Consider the following 20848-nt stretch of genomic DNA (forward strand, 5'->3'; position numbering starts at 1 on the left):
TACCTCAAATTTAAATCTATTCCCATAGTTCAGGAGGCCAGGAAGTCCAAAATTAAGGTGACAGGAGGGTTGGTTTCTTCTGGAGGCTTTGATAGAGAATCCATTCCATGCCTGTCTCCTGACTTCTCGTGGCTATTGGCAATCGGTGTTTTGGCTTGTAGCTGCCTCACTCCAATCCCTGCCTTTGTGGTCACATTGTATTCTTATTTACGTGTCCTTTTGTCTTCTGTCTCTCTCTCTCTTTTTTTTTTTGAGATGGAGTCTCACTCTGTCACCCAGGCTGGAGTGCAGTGGTGTGATCTCGGCTCACTGCAACCTCTGCCTCCCAGGTTCAAGCGATTCTCCTGCCTCAGCCTCCAGAGTAGCTGGGATTACAGGTGCCCACCACCACGCCCAGCTAATTTTTCTATTTTTCCTAGAGACGGGATTTTGCCATGTTGGCAAGACTGTCCCAAACTCCTGACCTCAAGTGATCCACCCACTTCAGCCTACCAGAATGCTGTGATTACAGGTGTGAGCCACCAAGCCCAGCCATCTGTGATTCTTTATTGGAATCTGATAACTCTTATATCCCAAAATTTAACCCACATGAGATTTACCATTCCCATTACATAGCTATGATCCATTTTAAAACACAAACAAGGCCGGGCACGGTGGCTCAAGCCTGTAATCCCAGCACTTTGGGAGGCCGAGACGGGCGGATCACGAGGTCAGGAGATCGAGACCGTCCTGGCTAACACGGTGAAACCCCGTCTCTACTAAAAAATACAAAAATCTAGCCGGGCGAGGTGGCGGGCGCCTGTAGTCCCAGCTACTCGGGAAGCTGAGGCAGGAGAATGGTGTAAACCTGGGAGGCGGAGCTTGCAGTGAGCTGAGATCCGGCCACTGCACTCCAGCCTGGGCAACAGAGCGAGACTCCGTCTCAAAAAAAAAAAAAAACCACAAACAAAAAACAGGGAACTGAGAAAATATTAAGAGATGATAGAAGACATATCAGCAGCATTTATTCAGCTAACAATTACTTAGCACTCTTGGGGGCCAAGCATTGTGCCACGTGCCAGTCAAAAAAACAAGAGACTTAGAGCCTGCCCTGGAGGAAGCCACAGTGAAATGAGAGAAGTGCCCTCAGGTGCCTACAAAGGCACAGAAAAAGAAGCAGTGAGTGCTCCCCAGGGGGGCCAGGGAGAGCTTCCACAAAGCAGGTGACATTTGAGCTGAGTCCTAAAAGATGAGTGGGAGCACACCCGGGAGGGAGCCTGGGAAGGGCATTTCAGGCAAAGGACAAAGCAGAACAGAGTTTCCAATGCTGGACCAGGTTGCTAAATTCAGCAAACAGTGAGTTGTTTTTTTTTTTTTTTTTCAGACAGAGTCTCACTCTGTCACCCAGGCTAGAGTGCAATGGCTCAATCTCAGTTCACTGCAACCTCCACATCCCGGTTCAAGCAATTCTCATGCCTCAGCCTCCTGAGTAGCTGGGATTACAGGCAAGTGCCACCATGCCTGGTTCATTTTTGTATTTTTAGTAGAGATGGGGTTTTGCCATGTTGGCCAGGCTGGTCTCCAACTCCTGACCTCAGGTGATCTGCCCACCTCGGCCTCCCAAATTGCTGGGATTACAGGCACGAGCCACTGCACCTGGTCACCTTTTTTTTTTTTTTTTTTTTGAGATAGAGTGTTATTCTGTTTCCCAGGCTAAGTGAAGTGGTGGCTCACTGTAGCCTCAACTTCCCAGGCGCAAGAGATCCTCCCACCTTGGCCTCCTGAGTAGCTGGGACCACAGGCAGGCACCACCACATCGTGTTATTTTTTGTAGAGATGGGGTCTCACTATGTTGCCCAGTCTTTCTGAAACTCTTGGACTCAAGATCCTCCCACCTCAGCCTTCCAAATTATTGGGATTACAGACATGAGCCACCACGCCCAGCTTAGGACCCATTTTTATTCTGTCAGTCTCTGCCCAAAAACTTTCAGCGATTTTTCATTGTTTAAGACGTGTAACCCAAACCCTTCATTTTATAATCCTGGTGGTCTGTCACCCAGCTCAAATCATGACTTCCTGGTACAAAGTTTGTGCTGCAGTCCATCTGTCTCCCCGATCTGTCCCTTATAGAGAGTGAACACTCACTCCTGCCACAGCTGTCACATGGAGGGACTCTCCCCTCTAGGCCCCTCAGCCTACAAAATTCCAACCATTCTTGGAAACTTGCCCATTTGCCATACTTCCATAAGTTGAACATCTAAAGGTAATTCTTCAGGGTCAAAAACTGGGCCTTCCCATATTCAGAGGCATCCCAAGAATGATGACATCACATGTCCTTCTAAGGAATTGAACACTAGTGATTGTGAACTCCAGCAAGATGTTTTGTCTTTGAGATGAGTAATGAGGAGAAAATGGGGTGACTATGGCATTACGAGGATAAGGGTCTATTATTCCGTATCCACAACGCTGAAATTCAAGAAGCTCCCCAAACCACTTATTACATAACTTATTATGTAACTCATTGCATGTCAAGGCCTGACCTGGCCTGAACTGACATGAGCCTATTTATAGACATTGTCTCATTCCATGTGCATATCTATCCTTTGGCTTCAGAAATAGTAAGATGCTTGATTGCACAATACTGCAGAAGAGTCCACCAGGGGCGGTAGGTAACACCCTGAGTCCTGAAACCCGTGTGGCTCCAAGGATTTCAGATATGGAACTATGGGCCAGTGGTGACTATGATCCTGTTTTTAATGTTCATGTTCATGTTCCCCAGAGCTGCATTTATTCTTAGCTTGAGCTCATTTGTGGGATCAGCCTGATCATGGTCACTGAAAAATCTTTGTCAGAGGCAGTTGGGATAACCAGTCGTAGGCAAATGAAACAAGAAAAGTCAGCCAGAGACCAGAGGCTAGCATGTGGCCTAATTCCTCCCCCAGTCTCAGTCTTACCACCACGGCCCATCAGAGGTGCCACCTCCTGGCCCTGCCTCACACATGTCGACCCCCAGACATCTTGGGTCTACAGATACTTTAAGAGCGCTGGAAGCACTATTGAAGCTTGCCGGGTGTGGTGGCTCATGCTTGTAATCCCAGCACTTTGGGAGGCAGAGGCAGGTGGATCACTTGAGCTTAGGAATTTGAGACCGGCATGGGCAACGTGGCAAAACTCCATCACCATGAAAAATACAAAAATTAGCCAGGTACAGTGGCATGAGCCTGTAGTCGCAGCTACTTGGAAGGCTGAGGTGAGAGGATCCATTGAGCCTCAGAGTCAGAGGGTGCAGTGAGTCCAGATGGTGCCATTGCACTCCAGCCTGGGCAGCATGAGTGAAACCCTGTCTCAACACACATACACATGCATACACACACGCATGCATGCACACACCTCCCCTTTTTAGAGACAGGATCTCATTCACTCAGTCACCCAGACTGGAATGCAGTGCTGCAATAATAGCTCATGCAGCCTTGAACTCCTGGGCTTAAGTGACCTCAGCTTCCCAAAGTGGGGGGATTACAGGCATAAGTCACCACACCCAGCCTACATGTGGGGTTTTGGAAGGCAGATCTGGGCCTGTCCACCAACTCTTCTACCAATAAGATGCTTGCCTGGGAACAATCTAACTCATTCTCACTTGCCTCATCATTTAAATGGTTATAATTATAATCATTGCTTCTGACATTACTTTTCAGGGTCAAATAATAGAATGGATATGGTAGTCCCAGGTAAGTAGTAAGATGATATACAAATGTCATAATATTTTTATTTTTTATGAGTCCATATAGAGAAGAGATTTTTTTTTAAGGTCAGAATATTACTTATACTGGAATATTTATTTGTTAGGGTAATACTTCTCAAATATACTTTCTTTTTTTTCTTCCTTTTTTTGGAAGAAGAATCACACTCAGTCGCCCAGGCTGGAGTGCAGTGGCGCAATCCAGGTTCACTGCAGCCTTCACTTCCTAGGTTCAAGCGATTCTTCTGCTTCAGCCTCTCGAGTAGCTGGGCTGCCACATCTGGCTAATTAGTTTGTGTTTTTAGTGGAGACAGAGTCTCACCGTGTTGCCCAGGCTGGTCTTGAACTCCTGCGCTCAGGCAATCCGCCCACCTCAGCCTCCCAAAGTCCTGGGATTACTGGCATGAGCCACCGTGCCCAGCCCTTACTTTTTTTTTTTTTTTTTTTTTTTTTTTAATATTTAAAATAAAAATTTTTTCCAATACAGAGACAGGGTCTCCCTGTGTTGCCCAGGCTGGTCTCAAACTCCTGGGTTCAAGCAATTCTCCCATCTCGGCCTCCCAAACTGCTGGGATTCCAGGCATGAGCCAGCACACCCAGCTGCAAATTTATTATTACATTAATGTTTCAAAAGATACTCTGCTGTTAAAATTGAGCAATGAGAGTCTTTTTTCCACTTTTCAGGAAAAAATAAAATCAATGACAGAATTTTCTAAGATTTACCAGCATTTACCAGATTTACCAGAATTTCCTAGATTTACCATCAGTTAGGTTTTTCTATTGGGGTTGGATTCCACTTGTCTTTTAACAAACATATGAGTTGGATGAGATTTGATAAAAATTAAGTACTCGGCCAGGCGTGAACCCACTCACTATCAACTGTCACAAGAACACCATGGGGGTGATCTCCCCCATGATCCAATCACCTCCCACCAGGTCCCTCCCTCCACACGTGGGTTTTCAATTCAAGATGAGATTTGGGTGAGGACACAAAGCCAAACCATATCACAAGCATTTGCAATAAAATTCCAACTAAATCAGAGACTTTGAAACTTACATGTAAAGGTGCTTCTTATGTGAGTGCCAAGAAAGTAGGGTTGTGCAATTCTTGGGTGGATTTACGAAATGCTTCATGGAAAAAAATTACACCAAGGCCAAGTCTTAGAAAACGTGAGCAAGACAATTCACCTATCTCCCCATTTCAGGAGTTCACTAAGGCAAGGTGATGCTAGGGCTTGGATGCACCCAATGAGATGTTCTTGAACAGGATTTAAACACCAGATTTAGGTTTAACATTCAAGGTTTCCTGAGTAGAAATCCCATTACTGTAGAGCCCAGCAGTCTGAGTTATAGCCAGACTGTAACAGAGAGTGGATGGAGGAAGATTAATTAAGGCAGTTGGGTTTGAAAGAACAAATGAATCTGACATAGCAACATGACAAATGTGTGTGAGCCCAACACTAATTAGCAATAAAAAAATACTTATCTTCTAAATACACAAAGCACATATTTTCAGTGACAACTCATTCTACTCCTAATCCCCACATAAACATGTAGGTCAAAGAATGCCTGGGTCAAATTGGTGCTTTCATCCCCTGTATCCACATGGGCGTCACTAACCAGCCCTCGAGTGAGGGGAAGATAGTCCATCTGGGCCCATTTGGAGAAAATGCTCATTTGCCAAAAGGCAGATTTACTCTAAGGACCACCTCTCCACTCATAAAGCTCTCTGCAAATGTGCAAAGAATTTAAAGGCAAGCTAGTATTTATATACTTACTCCTCTGCATTTTTGCCCTTTCAGTTTTAAGGTAGAATGGCTTGTTTCATCCCTCTTTTGGAGACCAAAGAGTTTATACGTAATCTGGACTGAACTAAACAGGCCTTCTTCTGGGAAAAGGGCTGAGGGAGCCCCCAACTCTGGATCTACCCAATCAGTTAACAAATTAATTATACAGAAATTCTTCTCTGTCACTGTGAGGTTGTGTGTGCTAGTTCTTCCTCAGTAAGAACCTCCCTTACCACCTTAACACCGTCAATAACCCCTTGCCCACATTCTCTGCTCCCGATCCTGCTTTATTTTTCTTCATAGCATTGATCATTTCCTAACTTTAGAGTGTAAATATATTTTTTTGATTCCTATCTTTGCCTCTATTATGAAAGCTCCCCTTGATGGAGACTTTGAGAGTTGTATTTAATTCTGTCAACCCAGTGCATAGAATAATGCTTGGCATGTGATAGGCACTCAATAAATACTTGCAAAATGAGTGAGTGAGTGAATGAATAAATGAAGTCGAATAAATGAGGCTGAGACTGCTTAAAGATCATCCCAGGCCAATTCCCTCACTGTTGAGAACTAAGTGCAATGGTGGTCTTCAAAAGGAGGTTTTTCTGGGAGAATCCACCCCTCACTGTGTGAGGAGCTACTAGCCCTTGGCCAGAGTGTCAGATAAACATAAGAAAAATTAAATAGAGTGTGAAGTTTTCAGTAGCTTGGAAGAGTGTCCTATAAATAGGGAGGGGGAAGAAGGCCTTGGAGGTTAGGGATGACTCAGACAGCTTTGTCAGGACATGATTTTCAACTTTCCACCCACGGACACTTTGGGTTGGTTAGAGAATTATTGCTAAATCCTGACAACGTGTGCCTACAGTGTGATTCCTGTTCTCTTTCTCTCCGTTCCCCTCTCACTGACCCTTTTCTCTTTACCACCATGCACACTGTTTCTGGGAAGTCTGTGAGGAATCCACCATGAAGAACCTGTAAGCTACTGCAGTTAAACTTTGAATGCAGTCCGTTCCCAGCGTCATTTCCCCTTCCCTTTCCTGCAGGCCCTGGTCTCTGTTGGTCATCGAGGGTCAACGCCGGGGCTGAGGTATATGATACAGAGTAAGCCGATCAGCCTATTCCTTTTGCCTCGCCAGAGACTGGGTTAGGTCAACAAGCAGACATTGCTGGGCACTTTAGGAAGGAAGTTTCCTAGTCTTTGAGTGACCCCTTCGACAACACATATGAGTAGGGGAGCATGTAGTCCAGGACTTACCGGCAGCCATCTTGTGACCCTGAGATGAGCAGGGATGGAGCAGAGCCACCAAAGGCAGAGAGGAGAGAATGAGAGAAACAGGATCTTTGGAGACATCCCTGAGCTACAAGAAGCCTGCCCTAGCTCTGGGTTTTCCAGTAGATGCAAGTCAATATATTCCATTCATTCATTCATCCATTCATTCATCCATCCATTCATTCATTCATTTATTTCTTTATTTAGAGAAAGAGTCTCGCTCTGTTGCCCAGGTTTGAGTGCAGTGGTGCGATCTCGGCTCACTGCAAGCTCTGCCTCCCGGGTTCAAGCGATTCTCCTGCCTCAGCCTCCTGAGTAGCTGGGATTACAGGCGAGTGCCACCACGCCAGGCTAATTTTTTTGTATTTTTAATAGAGACGGGGATTCACTGTGTTAGCCAGGACGGTCTCAGTTCCTCACCTCATGATCCACCCGCCTCGGCCTCCCAAAGTGCTGGGATTACAGGAGTGAGCCACCGCACCCAGCTCATTCATTTCTTTATTTAGAGATGAAGTCTTGTTCTGTCACCCAGGCTGGAATGCAGTGATGTTGGCTCACTGCAGCCTCCACCTCCTGGGTTCAAGCAATTCTCCAACCTCAGCCACCCCAGTAGCTGGGACTACAGGCGTGCACCACCACACCTAGCTAATTTTTGTATTTTTAGTAGAGATGGGGTTTCACCATGTTGGTCAGGCTGGTCTCAAACTCTTGGCCTCAGGCAATATGCCCGCTTTGGCCTCCCAAAGTGCTGGAATTACAGGCGTGAACCACTGTGCCCGGTTATGTTCCATTTATTGTGTAAATCAATTTGAGCTGTTGTTAAAACTGAAAGCTGCCTAACTGATACATTGGTTCGGATTCTTCTTCCCAACTTAAAGTGAATTAAAGGAGTTTGTCTCTTTTTTTTTAAGTTTAATATATTTCATTTCAAATGTCAATATATATACTTGAGGCCACATTGCAAATATGGATTCTAATAGTGCAATACCTCCTTGTTGAGCCTACTTTAAATTACTTTAACTTTTGCGGTTCACTGATAAATCATAGCAGAGGATCATGAGAATAAAGATCTGCCACTTTCACTTTTAACCATGCGAAATTAGGAAATTTTATTAATAAAAGGTATTTGTGAAAAATCATACATGCATGAAGAGTCTTATTATGATATAACAGTGAATACATAAGTCTAGCAACTATCAGAATATAACAAAAACTGTGTAGTGAATATACACCATGGAATACTATGCAGCCATCAAAAAGGATGAGTTTGCGTCCTTTGTAGGGACATGGATGCAGCTGGAAACCATCATTCTTAGCAAACTATCACAAGAAGAGAAAACCAAACACCGCATGTTCTCACTCATAGGTGGGAACTGAACAATGAGATCACTTGGACTCGGGAAGGGGAACATCACACACTGGGGCCTATCATGGGGAGGGGGGAGGAGGGAGGGATTGCATTGGGGAGTTATACATGATATAAACGTCATGCACATGTACCCTAGAACTTAAAGTATAATAAAAAAATAAATAAATAAATAAATAAATAAAAGAAAAAGAAAATAAAATTCACGGTAACACTACCAAAAAAAATCTCTGGGTTCAGTTAGATTTCTGGAGCATTGGAGACAGTTGGCGTTTACTTAGGGTTGGTCCCATTCCTGATAGCCTCAGGAAATGCCGGAGACGGAGCCAGGGGTTCTGTTTTACTGTGCCGAGTTGTGTCTCTACCCTGGTGAGCTGTAAGTTCCATTATTGAGATCTGCCTCATAAAATTACACTTGGTTTTTTCTTCTTCTTCTTTTTTTTTTGCCCAGGCTGGAGTGCAAGTAGCACGATCTCAGCTCACTGCAACCTCTACCTCCTGGGTTCAAGCGATTCTCCTGCTTCAGCCCCCCGAGTAGCTGGGATTGCAGGCATGCACCATCATGCCCACCTAATTTTTGTATTTTTAGAAGAGATGAGGTTTCACCATTTTGGCCAGGTTGGTCTTGAACTCTTGGCCTCAAGCAATCTGCCCACCTTGGTCTCTCAAAGAGTGCTGGGATTACAGGTGTGACCCACCATGCCCGGCCTTGGCTTTGGTTTTGGTTTTGACCATGCCACAGCGGTAGTGATGGTGGGGTGGGGAGGATACCTGATTTTTAATTCTTATGATGGTGCTTTCTTGTGTGGATAGTTGTGCAATTTGGTGTTCCTGCAAGGAGGGGGTGATTGCTGGAGGGATCTATTTGGCCATCTTGCTCCACCTTCCTTAGAGGAGTTTGTCTTAATAAATAAACCCAGGAGAAGATAAACATTGTTTGATTTTCCCAGATTTTATTGTGGATAAACTATTTTAATTTAATTATTTGTTGCGAATGAAATCTTGTACACTTGCATATTAGGGAGTCAGAAAGAGATCTGGAGCTTTGAAACTGAAATGCTTCACTCATAAACTGATAATCGGATATCTTAGACCAAAATCTTCTTCAATATTAATTGGCACTTACAAAATACCCTTTGAAAAAGGCTATATAGAGAAGCTGAATGTGTCTAGCGATTAAGACAGCATTTATTTATACTCTTATACTGGTTTATATATATTCTTTCTTTCTTTTTTTTTTTTTTTTTTGAGACAGAGTCTTGCTCTGGAGCCCAGGCTGGGGTGCAGTGGCCGGATCTCAGCTCACTGCAAGCTCCGCCTCCCGGGTTCACGCCATTCTCCTGCCTCAGCCTCCCGGGTAGCTGGGACTACAGGCGCCGCCACCTCGCCCGGTTTATATATATTCTTTTTTTTTTTTTTTTTTTTTTTTTGAGGCGGAGTCTCGCTCTGTCGCCCGGACTGGAGTGCAGTGGCCGGATCTCAGCTCACTGCAAGCTCCGTCTCCCAGGTTTACGCCATTCTCCTGCCTCAGCCTCCTGAGTAGCTGGGACTACAGGCGCCGCCACCTCGCCCGGCTAGTTTTTGTATTTTTAGTAGAGACGGGGTTTCACCGTGTTAGCCAGGATGGTCTCGATCTCCTGACCTCGTGATTTGCCCGTCTCGGCCTCCCAAAGTGCTGGGATTACAGGCTTGAGCCACCGCGCCCGGCCGGTTTATATATATTCTTATACTGGTTGAAATGTTTCTAATTGATTAGACACATGGAATATCTGAGATAGAAGGGATATCAGGCAATGAGGTACAGCAGTTAAGAACAAGGTTAACTTGCCCAAGTTCTATCTTAACTTCATTTTCGTAGGTCTTGTTGGTGCTGATATGATTTGGGTCTGTGTTGCCACCCAAATCTCATGTCAAATTGTAATCCTCAATGTTGGAGGAGAGGTCTGGTGGGAGGTGACTGGATCGTGGGGGCATGGATTTCCCCCTTGCTGCTCTTGCGATAGTGAGTGAGTTCTCGTGAGATCTGGTTGTTCAAAAGTGTGTAGCACCTCCAGCCTCTCTCTTCCTCCCATTCTGGCCATGTGAAGATGTGCCTGCTTCCCTTTCCCCTTCTGCCATGATTGTGATTGTAAGTTTCCTGAGGTCTCCCCAGTCATGCTTTCTGTACAGCCTGTGGCACCATGAGCCAATTAAACCTCTTTTCTTTATACATAACCCAGTCTCAGGTATTTTTTTTTAGCAGTGTGAGAAGGGACTAATACAGTGGCCTACCCAATATTCATATCCCTCCTTCCTCTCTCCTAGTGGAGCCCTGATTTCATTCTCCATGCCGCTAGAGAAAGCTAACTATTTCTCTGGTGCCAGGAATGAGTCTTGATTTATCTAAACCAATCAAAGCAGGCTTATCCTCCTTTTCAGTTATTGAAACGTATCAGTCCAGGAAGACACACACAGGAGGATTTTCCCAAGAGTCTCTAGGACAGTTCCTCTACAAGAATTTCCAGAAGTAATTCCCTCTCTTAGGCTTACCACGGAAAAGAAAGCAAAAAACCTTGACTACTGTTGACAGCCACTCCTCAACCATGAGGTGACCTAGGCTCAGGATGCAGTCCACACTGCCTATGGCAGAGCAGAAAGATGGAAAGAGCCTGAAGTCCTTCTTACAGACCAACCATCCACCAACTTTAAAGCCTATTCTGCCTTTGGATTTCCTGTGAGCTATGTGAGCCAATAAATGTCTTTCTCATTTAAGCCAATTTGAGTTGGGTTTTCCATTACTTGTAGCCAAAAACAACCTCACTTTTAGGCTCTTTAAGTCCTATCTCTTAGGTATGTTGGGAGGAATACATTTGATATGAAGTGCTTAGCATAATGCCTGCATCATATAAGTGCTTAATCAATGGGCACTCTGATTATCTAACTACTCACGTTATATATTATTTGCCCAAGTTAACATAGACTTCCTCTGAATGGTCTGTGGGTTAGTCTAAATGCATCAAACCAGAGAGAGGACCAGGGCAAAAGTCAGGTCATTGAATCAGGAAGGCTGATGACACAAGGACCAAGATCCTAGAGGCAGAAAAATGTCAAAGCCAGAACAAAAGGCTAGTTAGACAGGGCTGGTAGCAGATACCTTGAAGGTGGAGCAGGAATGGGCCAGGGTGGATCTCCCAGTCACCAGGCTCCCACATGGCAATTTCACCCCGTCCTAATGGGCCCAGGCTGGGGTCCTAAATGGAAGACCATGTGACACAGCATGTTAGTGGCAGAATCTAATTAAGCACTGAGATCTTACTCAGTCCAGCACCCTTTCCACTACACCAAATTTAATTCCATTGCATGGGCATTTGTTTTTATTACATTCAGAGGACTCCTCATAAGTTACCTGAAATCACAGAATGCAAGAGGCAAAGTACTCACTCCCCACTTCAAAGTAAGTTTAGTGACTCTCCTTGGGTAGAGGAGACGAGCTGGGACTTTACTATCTACTTTGTGTGTGTTATGGTTGAAGTCTTGACAAAGCATGTTGTTTCTTTTTATATATGAAGGAAACTGGATCTTTAGTTTAATAAGCATTCAGTAGTCCCTGCTTCTGCCCCTTCTAATCAGGACAAGTGGTTGACAAGTACTCCTTTTTTCACACACACACATGCACACATGCAAATACAGACTTTCTGTGCAAAGCCCAGGCAGCATTTCTAGATGTGGCCCTTTGGGTGCAACATACTTTCCCAGTCCTTCCACCTCCATGCACCTTTCCTCGCCCTTCTGGACAGCCATAGCACTCTAGGGCAGATACGCAAAACTTCAGCTCAAACAGACCAAGTGCTGAACTGTCCCAAAGCACACTCAGCAGGGGAGGGTGACCCTGCTGCACTCATAGAAGGCTCCAGAAGAAACATGCTCATCTCTCTCTGCACTCCTTCTTCTGTTGAACAGGGCCCTGGGTACATTCCACACACTGACATTATGGCCACAGGGCCAGCCCTGTTCACTGTGGGGATGTTGGAGGGAAGGTGGTCTTATATCCCTATCCTGGGCCCTTTTCCTTGACTGATGGGACATTTTCCCACCTGTCCGCTCCCACCAACACACCATCCATCCGACTTGGTATTTCCTGGCCTCCCCCAATTTTCCTCTCAGCTTTTCACGCTCTGCTGTCTGGAAAGAACCTAATGTGTTCAATCCCACAGAGCTGCAAATGGTAAATCAGAAGGAAAGTAGCGAGAACAAATTGTGTACCTTGGCACTGAGTGTCTCTGGGGGAAAAAATACAACCAGACCCAGTCACCAACCACAGTACAATTGTGATGGGAATCATGCAAGTTTCCTGACATACGCAGTGTCTTAATTTCTACGAGTAAGACTTATTCCCAGACCTTGGTGGCACACTGGTGACAGGAAGTCTCCCTAGAAAGGTCACACATAAGCTGTTTCATATGAACCGTAAGAAATAATCCTGGAGTCTAGGATTCTTGTGAGGCTTAACTGAGATAACTCATGAAAAAAAAAAAAAAAAAACACAATGTCCCAAAGCAGGCTACCCAAAGTCAAGTTCATAATTTCATCCCCCGGCCAACTGGGTAATTCTCCTGGTTTGGGTTGGCCTCCCAGAGTGCTAGGAGGATTACAGGCATAAGCCACCGTGCCCAGCCCCTGAGAACATTTTTAATAGCCAGAAGCCATATCTTTGGCACCATTTTGCCTTCAGAAGTAACCCAAATTGAAACATTAGTTACTCACACACAAGTTTTTATCTCTTTTCTTTTTCCTTTTTTTTTTTTTGAGATGGAGTCTCACTCTGTTGCCTAGGCTAGAGTACAGTGGCATGATCTCAGCTCACTGCAGCCTCTGCCTCCCAGGTTCCAGCAATTCTCCTGCCTCAGCCTCCAGAGTAGCTATGATTACAGGCACGCACCACCATGCCTGGCTGATTTTTGTGTTTTTAGTGGAGGCGAGGTTTCACCATATTGGCCAGGCTGGTCTCGAACTCTTGACCTCAGGTGATCTGCCCACCTCAGCCTCCCAAAGTGCTAGGATTACAGGCATGAGCTACCGCACCCAATCTCTATACATCTTTTCAATGTAAGTACACAGGGAAGCAGAAACCCTTGGTTGGTCTGAGTCAACTGGGCAGCTCGCTGACAAAGAAAGCTTTATTTCCTGGGTTAATGGTACCAGCCCCTCCCAGCAATGAGAAGATGCCATTCTTATAGGCATAGAAGATGCCTTCCCACAGGGGAGGGAATTCCCCACAGGCAAAGCCTCAGGCACTATTTTGAGCAGGCCTTCTAGAGGCTGAGTCTGGACTTGAGGTCACTGAAAGTTTCTGCTTATTCTGAAAGATGATCTAACTAACCTAAGATAAGCGCCAGGTGTCTGTGGTCCACATTTCCTCACTGTGCTTTCTCTGCCTGGAACCGGCCAGGGGACGCTGATGGTTCAGTAACTGCAGAAAAGCCAGCTTTAAGACTCTTAATTACTAGTTTAAATAACATGGTACACTGGCTTTGGTAACATGATATATTTTATTGGGTTTGTTCATACACATGACAAAGAGAAGCTGAGGTTTATGTGCCTAAAATATACCTACTTTAGGCCCTGTGATTTGGAATTATTGGGGGACAGGGGCAGGGGGACACTAGTGACTTTCTAATGTCCATCTTTTCAAGGCCTGAGGGTGGCTGACAGGCACAGCAAAGATGTTTTCATGCCAGAGCCTGCCAGGTCATCCAGTGTGTTGAGATTTTCACTAACTCATACCAAACCTGCCCATGTCCCCATGCTGATTTATGGGACTAACCTGTGATGAGTTTGGGTGTCCCATAATAAAATGTCACCTGATGATATACGAGGGAAAATAACAACTCGTGATTTTTGATATTCAGAAACACTTATCCTTTCCCGAAACAGGAAGATGGCTGTGCTTTCCTACGGCTCTGGAGCCGCCGGGTTTCTAAGCTCTTTTGTGTCTTTGAACATTTTTGTCTGAGAACTTGGCAGCAGAAGGCCTGGCTTCAATGGGAGAACCTGGGAGCCCAAGTGCACAGACTTCCCGAAACAGAGAAACAAAGAGAGCCGAGGCCTACACGGCTTGGCTGGTTTTCTACATCAATGGAGGTGTTTGCAGGCTGATCGAAAGGGCAATGAAAAAGCCTCAGACCCCGGAGTGCCAGCTTCCTAGGGCTGCTGTAACAAAGTACCAAAACTGGGTGCTTTAAAGCCATAGGAAATCATTCTATTACAGTTCTGAAGACAAGAAGTCAAAAATCAAGGTGTCGGCAGGGCTCCTCGCATTCTGAAGGCTCTGAGCCAGCGGTCCCCAACCTTTTTGGCACCAGCGACCAGTTTTGTGGAAGACAATTTTTCCACGGATGGAAGGTGGGGGTGGTTTCAGGATGATTCAAGCACATTACATTTATTGTGCACGTTATTTCTATTATTATTACATTGTAATATAATGTATAATGAAATAATTATATGACTCACCATAATGTAGAATCAGTGGGAGCCCTGAGCTTGTTTTCCTGCAACTAGATGGTCCCATCTAGGGGTGATGAGAGACAGTGACAGGTCATCAGACATGAGATTCTCACAAGGAATGCGCAACAGACACCCCTCGCATGCACCATTCACAATAGGGTTCACACTCATAGAGTATCCAATGCTGCCGCTGATCTGACAGGAGGCAGAGCTCAGGTGGTAACATGGGCCATGGGGAGCGGCTGTAAATACAGATGAAGCTTCGCTCCACTGTCCGCCACTCACCTCCTGCTGTGTGGCCCGGTTCCTAATAGGCCATGGACCAGGGCTTGGGGACCCCTGCTGTAGGGGAGTGGCTGCTCCATGCCTTTCCCTTGCCTCCTGGTACTGCTGGTCATCCTTCACTGTGCCTCACTTTTGACACGTGGCTCCCAGCTCTGTCTCTGTTGTCACATAGCCTTCTCCCTGTGTGTCTTCACATTGTCTTCCCTCTGTGCCCATCCCTTCCCATGTCTCTTCTTATAAGGACACCAGTTGCATTGGACGAGGGGACCCATCCACATTAGTATGACTTCATCTTACCTAATTACATCTGCAACAACCCTAGTTCCAAACAAGGTCACATTCTGAGTTACTGGGGGTCAAGACTATGTCTTAGTTTGCTCAAGCTGCCATAACAAAATACCATAGGCTAGGTGGTTTAAACAACAGAAGTTTGTTTTCTCACGGTTCTGGAGGCTGGGAAGCCCAAGATCAAGGTGTCAGCAGGGTCAATTTCAGAGAGAGCAAGAAAGCATGAGAGAGAGTACTCAAACATCTCTTCTTATAAGGGCACTGCTCTGGCTCGGCACAGTGGCTCACACCTGTAATCCCAGCACCTTGGGAGGCCGAGGTGGAAGGATTACCTGAGGTCAGGAGTTCAAGAGCAGCCTGGCCAACATGGTGAAATCCCATCTCTACTAAAAATGTAAAAATTAGCCGGGCGTGGTGGCAGTCACCTGTAATCCCAGCTACTCAGGAGGCTGCGGCAGGAGAATCACTTGGACCCCGGAGGAGGAGTTTACAATGAGCTGAGATCTTACCACTGCATTCCAGCCTGGGTGACAGAGTAAGACTCCATCTCAAAACACAACAAAAAGTGGCCGGGCGCGGTGGCTCAAGCCTGTCATCCCGGCACTTTGGGAGGCCGAGACGGGCGGATCACGAGGTCAGGAGATCGAGACCATCCTGGCTAACGTGGTGAAACCCCGTCTCTACTAAAAAATACAAAAAACTAGCCGGGCGAGGTGGCGGGCACCTGTAGTCCCAGCTACTCAGGAGCCTGAGGCAGGAGAATGGCATAAACCTGGGAGGCAGAGCTTGCAGTGAGCTGAGATCCGGCCACTGCACTCCAGCCTGGGCGACAGAGCGAGACTCTGTCTCAAAAAAAAAAAAAATAAAAAAATAACCAAAAGCAAGGGCACTGCTCCCAGCATGAGGGCCCCACCCTTATGACCTCATCTAAGCCTCATTATCTCCCAAAGGCCCCACCTCCAAATAACATCACCCTGGGGGTTAAGGCTTCAATATAGGAATTTTGGAGGGATGCAAACATTTGGTTCATAACAGCCACCTACCCACCCAAGGAGATACAGGGCAGTCAACAGGGACAGAGGTGCCAGGTCTACCAGCTACATCCTCCAGTGACAGGAGACAATGGGAGGAGAGACCCAACTGTTCCCACAGGATTAGACATCCCCAAATTAGTCCTCTAATGACTTGGCCATTTGATACTGAAATCTGCATAAGGCACTTCTCAAACAACCTTCACACAGGTGGAGAGGGTTAGTCAGGGTGGTCATTTGCCCTCCTCCCTTAGAAAACAAAAGCTGGCTAGTTAGCAGAGAGTTCTCTTGGGGGTAATGCTGGCCAGGCCAGGAAGTAGTCCTAAAAGCCAGCACAGTTCCCCTGATTGGAAAAAGCCTGGGAGGGCACAGCCCAGCTGGGACTCAGCCTAGCTGATGTCTCTTCTCGGCTCCCACATCAGTGCCACAGACAGGTTTAGCAGGAACTGTCCTTTGCCCACTCATGTTGCTCATGCACGTACTGTCTGTGCAGGGGACACCCACGTTTCCACTTCTTAATGGCAGTCCCTGTCCTTTACCCCAGCCTCCTAGATCACAGGATGAGACTGAAGGCTGACAGCCTTCTCCAAAAATGGACTCCTTTGGCCACGTCTCCTCTGCAGCCCTATTCTGCCCTTCTTTCCCCACACAGTCCTCGGTTTGGAAACACTGTGCTCTACCACTATGAATAATACATAGAGAGAGAGTCCATCTCGAAGGAGCTCCAAGGGCTTCCCAGGCATTATCTAATTAGCCCTCATCACATCCCAGTGAGGCTTAGCAAAAGCCCTTCTCCAGCAAAACCATAAGGGAAAACGGCACACAGGGCCAGAGCTGCTAAGAGACAGAGGCATCCTCAGGTTGTCCGGGAGGGCAGAGGACCCAGCACTTACCCTGGAGGTAGGGGAAGATCACTTGAACACAGGAGTTCGAATCCAACCTGGGCAACATAGTGAGACACCATCGCAAAAAAAAAAAAAAAAAAAAAAAAAATCTTTTTTTTAAAAGATTCCTTGCCTAGAGATTCATAGCTAGTAAATTTCAATCACACTCCACCCTAGATGTTCTGACTCAGAGACAGTGGTCTTTCCAGTTCACCAGAGCCACTCCATTCTCTTGTAATGATTTCAGAAGCATAGCCATGAGTATTTGCTGATTGGCAGCCATTCTTGCTGTGTCAGACATCATTGCTGGTCACTGATACAGCTCCCCTCTCCTTCCAGGCATGCAGGAGGTCTGATTTTCTGCTCTGCTTAAAGTTGGGCATGGCATCTCACTTGCTTGCACCAATGAAATGTGGGCAGAACTCACGTGTGTCATTTCCAGGTAGAAACATTTGACTGCTGGCCTCTCCAGCTTTCTTCCCCTGCTGTGCAGTAATAGTGAAAGCTTATATTGAGATGGAACCTCTGGCTGCCTGGTGCTCGGAGTGACACCATGAACTGAGCTTTCCTGTTGATCTGCATCAAAGATGAGCTAAAAGTGTCTATACGGTTTTAAACTACTGAGATGCTGAATTTGTTTATTACTGCAGCATAACCTATTCTGTCCTGATGGATACACTACCCAGAATTTCTTCATTCAGTCTCTTTTTGTTTGTTGAGACCCTGTCACCCAGGCTAGAGTGCAGTGGCATGATCTCAGCTTATTGCAACCTCCGCCTCCTCGGTTCAAGCGATTCTCCTGCCTCAGCCTCTCAAGTAGCTGGGACTACAGGGGCATGCCACTATGCCCAGCTAATTTTTGTATTTTTAGTAGAGATGGGGTTTTGTCATGTTGGCCAGGCTGGTCTCGAACTCCTGACCTCAAATGACCCACCCACCTCGGGCCTCCCAAAGTGCTGTATTACATGCATGAGCCACTGTGCCTGACCCCTCATTAAGCCTTGAGTAGGAATAAATCTATCCTAGCTCTGAGGGATAGACCCTAATTGGCATATATCAATCAATTTAAAGTTACCTCCTCCTCTGCCACAGTAATTGGTTGATGTATGGATAATAATCTAGACCCAAACCAATTAACTCGTAGTATTTGCTTAGAGTAGTTCAGGGATGAGCCAATCAGTGTCAAAGTACAAACTGTTGGATGATTATGGAGAGCAGCGCTTTCTCTCCTTTCAGGGTAAGACCCGGTTGCTGCAGGCGACAATCTCACAGAGGAAGGAAGCTTGCTGAAAACAAAGGTGAATCACAGGCGGTGAAGGGGGGTGGGGGCAATCTGCAAACTGTAGACACACAGAGCCCTGCCTGAAGCCCACAGTCAGCTGTGGACCTGTCAGAAAGGAACCAGTAATGACCCTTAATTCTCTAAGCCAGACTGAAGTGAGATTCTGTTACTTGAAATTTAATTTTTTATTTTATTTATTTTGAGACAGGGTCTTGCTCTGTCACTCAGGCTGGAGTGCATGGTACTATCTCTGCTCACTAGTACCCTCGACCTCCCAGGCCCAAGTGATCCTCCTGTTTCAGCCTCCTGGGTAGCTGGGACAACAGGTGCGTGCCATCACACCTGGATAATTTTTGAATTTTTTGTAGAGACGAGGTTTCACCATGTTGCCCAGGCTGCTCTAGAACTCCTGGGCTCAAGTGATCTTCCCACCTCAGCCTCCCAAAATGCTGGGGTTACAGGCGTGAGCCTACTTGAAATTTAAAAAACAACCTGCCAGGCGTGGTGGCTCATGCCTGTAATGTCAGCACTTCAGAAAGCTGAGGCGGGTGGATCACCAGAGGTCAGGAGTTCAAGACCAGCCTGGCCAACATGGTGAAACCCTGTCTCTATTGAAAATACAAAAATTAGCCAGGCATGGTGCTAGATGCCTGTAATCCCAGCTACTCAGGAGGCTGAGGCAGGAGAATTGCTTGACCCCAGGAGGTAGAGGTTGCAGGGAGCCGAGATCGCGTCACTGCACTCCAGCCTGAGTGACAGAGCGAGACTGTGTCTCAAAAAGACAAAACAAAAAACAAACAAACAAAAAAAGCCGGGCATGGTGGCAGGTGCCTGTAATCCCAGCTACTCGGGAGGCTGAGGAAGGACAATCGCTCGAACCCGGGAGGCGGAGGTTGCAGTGAGCCCAGATAGTACCGCTGCACTCCAGCCTGGGGGATAGAGCAAGACTCTGTCTCCAAAAATAAAAATAAAAAATAAAAGCAACCTTCACTGATCGTTTTAAACAACTTCTGCCTCAGAATACTAACCTGCTGAGCTAGAGATATAAATCTGTATGTATTTCTATAATCAGTGCTCCATCTTTTTGGGGCTTGACATTTTGAATTTTGTTAGGATGCAAATATTTGTAAGAAAGGCAACAGAAATGAATTTTAGAGTCAGAAAGGAATCAAAACATCCGATCTAACTGCCTCATTTTATAAATGAGGGACTCAAGCGCAGAAAGGTAAAGTCACTTACACTGGGCAATATGCACTCTGTTTCCTACTGACCTCCGACCCCACGGACTTAAATTGTGCTGTGTCAGAGTTGTCCTGGGCTTAAAAGGAGATAACATACATTGAGCTTCCAGCACAGTGGCTGACATAATGTTGATAATCAACAATTGCTGACTTCTTTTTATCAGTCACTCACATTTTAGTATAGAAGTGGGGGGAAGTGGGGTGATAAATAACAGGCACTCCCTTCATGGGCTGTTATAGTGAAAGAACACACCTTGAGCAGAGAAGCAGCCAGGACTTTGAGCTTGGCCCATGACTGTCAGAGAGGCGGGTGGGTTTGACTCCTGCGTGTGCCTGTGGCCGCTCAGGAGTGCGTGTGCGAAGCGTATTTTGTATCTCGAGTTCATCCTCGCAAGAACTCAGCACTTGTAAGCGTGCCCTAAGGAGACCAGGAGTTCTGTAAGAAGTCGAGAAAGGTATTTTGCTGAAATTCTAAGAAACACAGGAGCACTAGCTGCCCAGATTGGCACTAGCTGCCCAACAGGATAGAGTGTGAAGGAGGCGAGGTACCTACCTCCACCTTCTCCACAGACAGCGGCAAAGCGTGGACACCCGGGGCCTTGGCACCTCACTGGCGACAAGGCAGAGCTGTCACTGAGTAAAGACAGGCTTGTGGGTGGTGCCTGGAGGACAAGAATCAGCCTTCTTAGAAATACCTAAAGGAGGACCAGGTGTGGTGGCTCACGCCTGTAATCCCAGCACTTTGGGAGGCCGAGGCAGGTGGATTACCTGAGGTCGGGAGTTCGAGATGAGCCTGACCAACATGGAGAAACCCCATCTCTACTAAAAATACAAAATTAGCCTGGCGTGGTGGCACATGCTTGTAATCCCAGCTACTCGGGAGGCTGAGGCAGGAGAATCGCTTAAACCCAGAAGGCGGAGGTTGCAGTGAACCGAGATTACACCACTGCACTCCAGCCTGTCAACAAGAGCAAAACCATCTTAAAAAAAAAAAAAAGGAAAAAGAAATACCTAGTGGAGATTGCTCAGGGGACCAGTGGTCCCGGTGAACCTGCGAGGACAATGGCCCATGACATTTGAGTGGCTGCAGGAACAGCCGGACAGTGTAGTCCGCCGGGCTACAAAAGCCTGGGAGACAGACACAGTCTGCAGGGCATGTGCAATGACTGACTTAGATCCTTGCCCCAGCCCTGACCCAATAACTGCAGCAAGAATG

The 20848-nt window shown here is 46.4% G+C and overlaps 1 long non-coding RNA gene across 2 annotated transcripts in view; it reads right to left on the minus strand.

Annotated features, from left to right (window-relative positions):
- LOC117086755 overlaps window positions 1-20848 on the minus strand; it is a 59394-nt gene that overhangs the window by 32576 nt on the left and 5970 nt on the right. The window contains exons 2-3 of one of the 2 annotated variants that reach the window (XR_004438564.1): window positions 19886-20068; window positions 14628-14685 (exon numbers count right to left, since the gene is read on the minus strand). This is a non-coding gene — a long non-coding RNA (uncharacterized LOC117086755). Of the gene's footprint in view, window positions 1-14627; window positions 14686-16231; window positions 17686-19885; window positions 20069-20848 lie in introns of those variants that run through there. The other variant, XR_004438565.1, reaches the window with a different exon arrangement.

This window comes from Trachypithecus francoisi, unplaced genomic scaffold, assembly GCF_009764315.1.
Source record: "Trachypithecus francoisi isolate TF-2019V2 unplaced genomic scaffold, Tfra_2.0 Lachesis_group10, whole genome shotgun sequence".
Taxonomy (NCBI): Eukaryota; Metazoa; Chordata; class Mammalia; order Primates; family Cercopithecidae; genus Trachypithecus; species Trachypithecus francoisi.